Source organism: Passer montanus, unplaced genomic scaffold, assembly GCF_014805655.1.
Source record: "Passer montanus isolate IOZ18808 unplaced genomic scaffold, ASM1480565v1 scaffold216, whole genome shotgun sequence".
Classification (NCBI taxonomy): domain Eukaryota; kingdom Metazoa; phylum Chordata; class Aves; order Passeriformes; family Passeridae; genus Passer; species Passer montanus.
Window position 1 is genome coordinate 76456 of NW_024366770.1, and position 8270 is coordinate 84725.

The window sequence follows — 8270 nt, forward strand, 5'->3', positions numbered from 1 at the left end:
CAGGAAAACCTATTCGGAGGTAGGAAACAGTCTCTGATTTCTCAGTGCTTTAGCAAAAGTCCCCTCAGTTTTTCTGTAAGATAAGGTAACAAAGGCATCCAGAGTGAGGGTGTAAACTGACATTTTGTTTGTTCAAGGAACAAACTGCACCTAGGCTGGCCCTCAATCCACAGTTATCTCTTCAAAGTTTTCCTTTGTATGATAGCAGATGCCAAATTCAGCTTTTTAAACCATACCTAGAGTGAACAGCTAATAGCTTCCTGATTCACCCCTGCTGCATGCTTCAAGCTTTGCCGGCAACTTCATTTTTGAGACTGAAATTCCTATTTTTATTTTATGTAATTTTTAATCAATGCTGTTTAGATCAGTATCTGCTGCCTATGATACTTTTTTGGATTAAGATTTCATTACGAATTTGAAATGGCCCAGATTCATTTAAGAGGTTGTCTTAAAATATCTCTGATAGACTTGAGCAATTTATGATTATATTTCAGAGCCAGCTGCTGACTACAGAGTAAAATCAAAACCACCTCACAATTCACAGTTTTGTTTGGCTTAAGGTTTAAATCCAGTTCACAGAAAGGAAGGGCTGAACTCTCCACCCCAAGGTTTGTTCATCTCTTTTTCAGTTGTAAAATACTGAAATGCAATTATTATTATTATTCATGAATCTAAATGAATATGTTGCTTTTCTCCTATACAGGGCCCTGTTTTAACTAATAAGTCCTTCTGTAATTATCGTGGGTGTGCTGTATTGCTAAAATATTCAAATATGAATGATATTACAAGGAGTTCTCTGGGAGGAATAAGGAATCATGCCACAATCATAAAGAGATCACAGTTTATAGCAACTGAATGCAGATACATGGAAAAAGGGGAACTAAAATGTTTGGGATTTGTTCCAGTGTCTGCCCAGATACTCTTTATTTCATCAGTCTTTGTGGAGCAACTTCACAGTTGTTTCACATTCCCAAAGAGGAACCTAAATCTCATTCAATGTACACCTGTGTAAAGCAGATTTCATTTTTTAAAAAAGTGTCTAGTTTATTCTTTTACTCAAACAAAATGCAGCCTCGGTTGTCGTTGGCTTTTTTTCTTATTATTTAAGAGGTAAACCATTATTTTCACATGATGTATATAATTTTCAGTTTCTAAAAAGATACACTGCATGAAAAATTTCATAAGCTCTAGCAGCACTGATTTGTACCAGCATAGTCACGTGCAAAAAGCACGAAAGTTTAAGATGTGCTTTGTTTTCCTTTTATAATCTGAGAAGAAGTTTTGTTTGTTAAATGTGGGAGGCAAAATCACGGTGCCTCTTAGATTTTTGACCTACAGGTTTTTGGGAAATGTCATTGCTTTGTTTTAGTTAATAGAAATAACCATGGTTATTTAGAGGAAATAAGCAAAAATGAATGTTTATGCTCTAATTATATTAATAAATAAATTATGACGAATCCTTGTCAGTTTTTTGTTTTTTTTTTTTCCTTATTTGCATTTCAGACCTCTGGAATAAATCCATGGCTAGAGCTCAGCTTGGGTACTTGCTCTGGATGCTGAAGCTGCAGAGGTAAGAAACTGCCAGAAATGTCTTCATGTAGCTGCATTATGGTTATGGAAAGGGGTGGAAATTACTGAAGTAGTGCATTGCCAGCCTTCTGATATTTGCTGCATTCCCCTGGTGCAGATCTTCTGTACCTTAGCCCAGTATTGTGTTAAATCTGATTGCCTGCAAAAATAAAACTCTAGAATTATTTTCTGTTGTACATGGGTTTAAAAATGCTCAACTCAATGCAGGCTGTTGAGTAGACTGCATTTCATCCAGATTTAACATAAATTGGCAATCATTAAATGCTGCTTGGAATGAGATTTGTACAGCAGTGAGAAACTTACAGTCCACAGCAGACTGAAGGGTCTCTACACACTTTATGAACTCAAACTCTAAAGGCAGAAAATAGAAATGAAAACATCAGCTACAAAAAATATTGTACCATGCAGCTACTAGTTATTCAGCATTTCACTGCCTTGCGAGAGTTTTGAAAAGCAGCAAATGGTCAGACATTGTCTATAGTTTTATCATAAAATTACTTTTCTATCAAAAGAATATCTAACATGACAAAGGAAAACCCACATATTCTCCACTATTAATATGAAAATATAAATATTATTTAATAAAACCAGAAAATTCTGGGATCACTGGAATACTTAAGAAGAAACAAATCCGTGTGAAGACCATCAGACATTGGTGGACAAACCAATGCCTTATTTATTGATTCTATTTTGCACTTTATTTAGGAATGAGGAATTGTTGTTCATGTTTAAGCTACAGTTCTCCTGCCTCAATGCCTGTCAGTGCACCTGCCCTCTGAGGAAACCACTGATCATTTTGTCTGTGCAGCCAGAACTGCCCAATGTCCTGGTGGATTTCCTCCTTCTCTGCCTCACCTCTGCACATTCAGTGCTCCAAAAGCCATCCAAGCTCCTCCCTTCTGCATTAGCAGGGTGAGCAGGGTTTTCCTGGAGCTCTGGGCTGAGTGGGGATGGTTTGACTCAGAACTCATTTGGGCATGAAGGTTCATTTAGCCAGCAATGAACTGAAATGTGGCTGGAACCCCTGCTCATGTCCTAAAACCAAGAAAAAGTGATACATTGATTTGAAAAGAATTAAGAGGGAAAAAAACTACAAATGTTACTCTCTTGGGATGAGATACTGTTAATGAGAAGAGCTGCAAGCAAATTTTTAAAAACGTGAAAGAGTCAAAGAAAGTTGAACATTTTTTGAAACTTGGCACGTCTAGTTCAGGTTCTCTTGATTCTGGGCTCTTTTCACACAGCACTGAAAACATTTAGAAGCTTCCAAAATTAATGGGGATTCTTAAATAATGCAGCAGACTAAATCCTAAACTGGGGCCTGTCATTTCACATTTCTTTTAGTTACACAATGAAATTTTTAGGCTGCAAAAGAAGATCATGCAGTGCCCTGGATGCAGACATCTCTCCTGCTGGCTGGGTAAGCATGGGATAAATATGGGATGGCTGCTGCCTGCCTCCCTGCCTCCTGTGGGTATGTTCCTGTGTCCTTCCAGAAAGTTTGGGTGTCACCTGTACCCCTCTGGGATGCTACAGAGCTACAGGAGTCACAGGTACATCCCAACTCCCACATTTGGTCACCACATGAGAACAAGTAATCTGCTGCACAGAGGCACCAGGGAGGAGATAGAAAACAGCTTCTAATTAATTACTCAGGTGTTTTTCAGAAATGGAGGCACCCAAATCCTGAGCTCTTAAGAACCAGCTACCAGTGAGGTGAAACTGCCAGGCTCTGGTGTGTGCAACAGAAACAAAGGGCACACTAAGCAGTGTCACTTATCTGTGTCTTATCAAGAACTTCATAGAGGTGATGAACTTAAAATAAAGATAGCTATCTAAGTAATTTTCAGATTTTTAAGTAAGGCTGGACTACCCCCTAAATTTATTTTAAAAATGATTATTCAGGCAGTGCCAGTTAACAAAGCCTGATCCTGAGGGAAAGGACTTCAATCCATGGTGATTATTTCACTTACTTACAAACCTTCTCTTAATCAATCATTCGGGTTTTTCTGGTCCTTAATCCTTAATGGTCCTTAATGAAATGCTCTTTATTGGCTTTTGCCAACTTCCTGAAATTTAAGAAAACAACAGCAAAGACCTCTTAAAGAAACCTTAGTAGTTACTAACAACAGTGGTAGATATGCCATTATTAATTAGGCTGTAATAAGCCTATAAATAATGCAAATGGGGTGTTTAGAGGGTTGTCTCTGTTTTTGAGCTCTCATCTGCCCTTCTGTGCATTGCAGCCTTGCTGAAGGATCTGCAATGCAGCTGTTGATGAGAGCAGTGAATGGTTCCTCCAAAAAAGTCCTCCAAAGTGGCTCATCAGCTTCCTCCTCAAGGAGTGAAAGGATCTGGGTAAGGGCACAAGAGGCACCAGCTTGTAAGGCCATCCACAAAATCTTCCTTCAAATGTCTGGGAGTGAAGGGATACCTGGACAGGGACGTGGTGCCACTGAGAGCCCAGACACAGCTGCAGCCCTGGGTATCCCACAGTCCAAGCTCCAGAGGCTGCCCCCATGGGATAGAAGGGATGGATGGTTCCATGTCACAGGAATTGCTATTTAATTAAATTAATTAACTGTTACTGGAGGGATACTTTATTGTCACTCAGGAAAACCTATTCACAAGTGGCATTTCATTCGCTGGCACTGCTTGGGGATCAGCAGAGACCAGAAAATAAAGAAGCCCTCCTTTTCCACATCAGAGTGCAAAGGAGTGAGCTCTGACAGAGCACAAGCCACCCAGGCAGGAACAGTCCCTGTGCCTGTCACTGCTGCGTCACCCAGGCGCTTCCTTTCATTCTGAGGATTCATTATTTAAATCTTAAAATGCCTCTCTGAAACTCAGCAGAGATATTCCTGCTTTCAATAATATATTTGCAATAATGCTTTCCTCCCTCCTTCAGACCTCTTTGAAAGCAAGCACTGCAGTCAGTGGCACGTTGACAGTTTTGTATGAATTAATGAAAAAGAACTTGGAAGTGGTTGACCAAGATTTATTTATTATTTTTAAACTGACCATGTATTCATGTTGCTCTTCTGAAAAGAAAATTAAGAGAAGAAGGAACTGAAAAAAAGCTCTTGAAATGTATGATTTAGAATTTATTCTGTGCCTCAATCTACAGGATACAATTGTAAGAATCAAGGCTTCTGGTTTGAGGCGAAAATTCTTGCTGTAAATTGTAAGCAAGATTGCTTTCCTGGTATTGCTTAACATGCTGAGAGGATGTGGAAATGGATGTTTCCAATACTGGGAAAACATAAGTCCAAAGTTGGTCACTTAATGGATAAAGGCTAACTATTATTTAGTCCCTTTTGTTTAAAAAGAAAATTATTAATCCTCTTGGCAGCAAAACACTAAGACACAAAACATTAACATTCCTGCTGAATATTTTATCGCATGCTCTTTATGATAAAAATCTGAAATGCAAAATCTTCACAATCCAAGCACAGAAGTGACACCTAATCTTTCTGAAGCACTCTGGAACATGTTGAGTTGGAAATACAAGTCCTCTGAGCCTCGGACTCCCTTGATTTGCATGCACTCCTCTTCCACAACCCTGTTTCCTTCAGCTCCTCAGCCTTCCCCAGAAATTCTGTGTTTGCCTCTGCCTGTCTGTGGCAACAACCCCGGGCAAGGAGCAGGGCAAGGAGGCTGCCAGCAGCAGAGGGCTGGCACTGGCCATGCCAGCTCAAACACAAGCACTTCCTCTCACTGCTTTCCTGCCTCCCCAGGCCAGCCAAACAAAGATGGAATTTCTGCATTCCTGGAACACCTGGTGTAGGCTCTCAATGCTCACAATTATCCTCCCAGCCCTCTGCAGGTGCAGGGAAGTGCAGGGCAGGTTCTCTGAGAACACAGCTCTACAGTGGATAGGTTCACCTATAAATCTTGCACACGCCATAGGATTTAAAATGTGTTTATATTTTTATAATTTTTTGCTGAGAAAGCAATAGCAGCTGGAATAATGTTACATTATAAGGCTGTGAAGCCTCGGGCAAAATCTCCAGCTCTTAGTAAACACAGGGCTTTCTATTGCAATAAAAACCTCCGTGTCAGCATCTTGAGCTGCTGGATCACTCATGCCTCTACAATCTACACCACTCAGGCAGTTTGTACCCCTTCTCTCAACACAGGCTTTCACCTCTCAGGCATTTTGGTGTCCTCATCTGGCAGGGCAGCTCCAGGAGCACATTCCCGTGTGTGCCCTGCTGCTGTGGGGCACGCTGGCTGTGCCAGGCTCTGCCTGTGTGAGCCATGGGCTGCTCCTGCCTTGGCTCTGCACGCCTTGCTGCACAGATGGTGAGCAACGGCACCACCGCCCACTGCTTTTCTGTGCCTCCCTCCATATGGTTCTTGTGCTGGACCTGGAAACAAACTGCAGCACTTGGTGGGACTGGGAAATTAATTTCATTGAGCTCGGCAAAGCTGCTGTGAAAATTCCTCGTGTTCTTGTACTGGTGTGAATGTCTGAGTGAGACAGGTCAGACTGAGATGGGAATTTGCAGTTCACTTGATTTTACTGGGGTCAAACCCACCTGTGCTCTGCCTAAAGCTTGTGTCTGTAAGCCACTTCAGCATACAGGTGAGTTCCTCATTTCCCCAAGAAAATCATCTCATGAGAGTGCCTAAAGCTTACCCTGTGATGTGTCTGTAAGGCACTTCAGCATACAGGTGAGTTCCTCATTTCCCCAAGAAAATCATCTCATGAGAGGTGTAAGATTGAGCAGCATTAATATCTGTACATGTATATTCCATAATATGTGTACATGTAAATTTCATAGTATCTGTACATGTATATTCCATAATATCTGTACATGTACATTTCATAATATCTGTACATGTATATTCCATAACATCTGTACGTGTATATTCCATAATACCTGTACATGTACATTTCATATCTGTACATGTACACATATACTCCATAATATCTGTGCATGTACACTGCATAATATCTGTACATGTACATTTCATAATATCTGTACATGTATATTCCATAACATCTGTACATGTACACTGCATAATATCTGTACATTTGATAATATCTGTACATGTACATGTGTACTCCATAATATCTGTGCATGTACACTGCATAATATCTGTACATGTACATTTCATATCTGTAAATGCTCACTGCATAATATCTGTACATTTCCTAATATCTGTACATGTTCACTGCATAATATCCGTAAATGTTTTGATACTGCACAGGATCACACAGTCTTGGAAATGGATAAAGCCACTTGCTGCTTGTGGTGGTGGTAGGGGAGATAGTATTAAAGCCACCTGATATTAAAATGGATGAATGGTTTATATTTTGGTGATAGATTCAGTTATATCCTCTTTGTGCTTAAAAGGAACTGATTAAAAACATCAAGATTTCAGGATCTAGGATGACATTTCAAAGGGAGCCTGTAAAGGTTCACAAGTCTAACTTTCATTGTAAGATTTAGCTCCTGCTGAGTCTCAGTGTCAAAGGCCAGAATTATTTCACAGGTATTTTTGATATATTTGCTTCTCATCAAGCCACTTGGGACCAAATCCCCAAGAAGGTGATGCAGCATGAGGGAATTTCTGTGTTGTGGGGTGGAGCACATCTGTCCAGGCTGTTGAAGGTGATAGAACATTGATTTAGGGCTCAGCTGCATGGCTAATGCAGCCCAAGATGGAAATGGGCTGGTGGAATTCCTGAGGAGCCACAAGCAGTTCCTGCTGATGGCTTCTGCTTCCCAGCACATGGGGCAAGAATGTATATTGTGGCTTCTGGCCATGGGAAGGTCTGGGTGTACAGCTCATAGAGCTATGGAATCTGGCAGCCATGAAAAGTAGGGATATTCATGGTGGAGACACCTGTCCCTACTCCAGTGGTTACTTTATGTATTTTAAATATTTTTTTAAATATTATTTTCAACATTTACACTATAAATCTTCTATAAGCCAGCCTCTGGAACAGGGGCTGGGATCCAGGTGTCTGTGCCCCTCACTGAATGTTCCTACCACAAGGCTGTGGTGTCATACTCATTGCTTCTCCCTTTTTACCACAGATATTCTTTATTTATTTATACAAAGTGAAACAGATTCATCATCAAGGCTGGCAAGATTAATGAAATATTCCACGGGCAGGACTTTAAAGCCCAGTTGAAGAATGAGAGGAATTTGCTACCCAGCACTCCATCCTTTGTGACTGGTGATTTTGGGAAGCTGCTCCATGTGCTCGCCACATGCCTCTGGGATTTTTTCCTCAGGTGACACAGGTGGAGGAACTGTGCTTGAGAATCCTTCCAGGCATGACTTAGACACGGAAAATTCAGCTCTGCTGACACTGCAAGACTCCTGAACAAGCCCAGAAGTGAAACTTTAGCACCTGGTTTAACACTAGAAGCAGAGCACTGTAGAGGTAGCTGAAGAATTTTTGGATGCAGGCACATTAAGGTAAACAATCTTTGAAAATTCCACTAAATACTTATTTGCATCTTAGATACTTATCTAACTATAATAATTTGATTCCAAATCGAATTTGTTTCTTGAATATTAAGACTTTGTATTACATTTTTTTCACTCTAAAAGAAACTTCCTAACATGGCTCAGAGGGGGATTGTCATTAATAAGTTATTAATGAGCCTGTACCTTTGATTGTGTACATCACATGTCAAGTGAGAATTGTTTCAATGAAA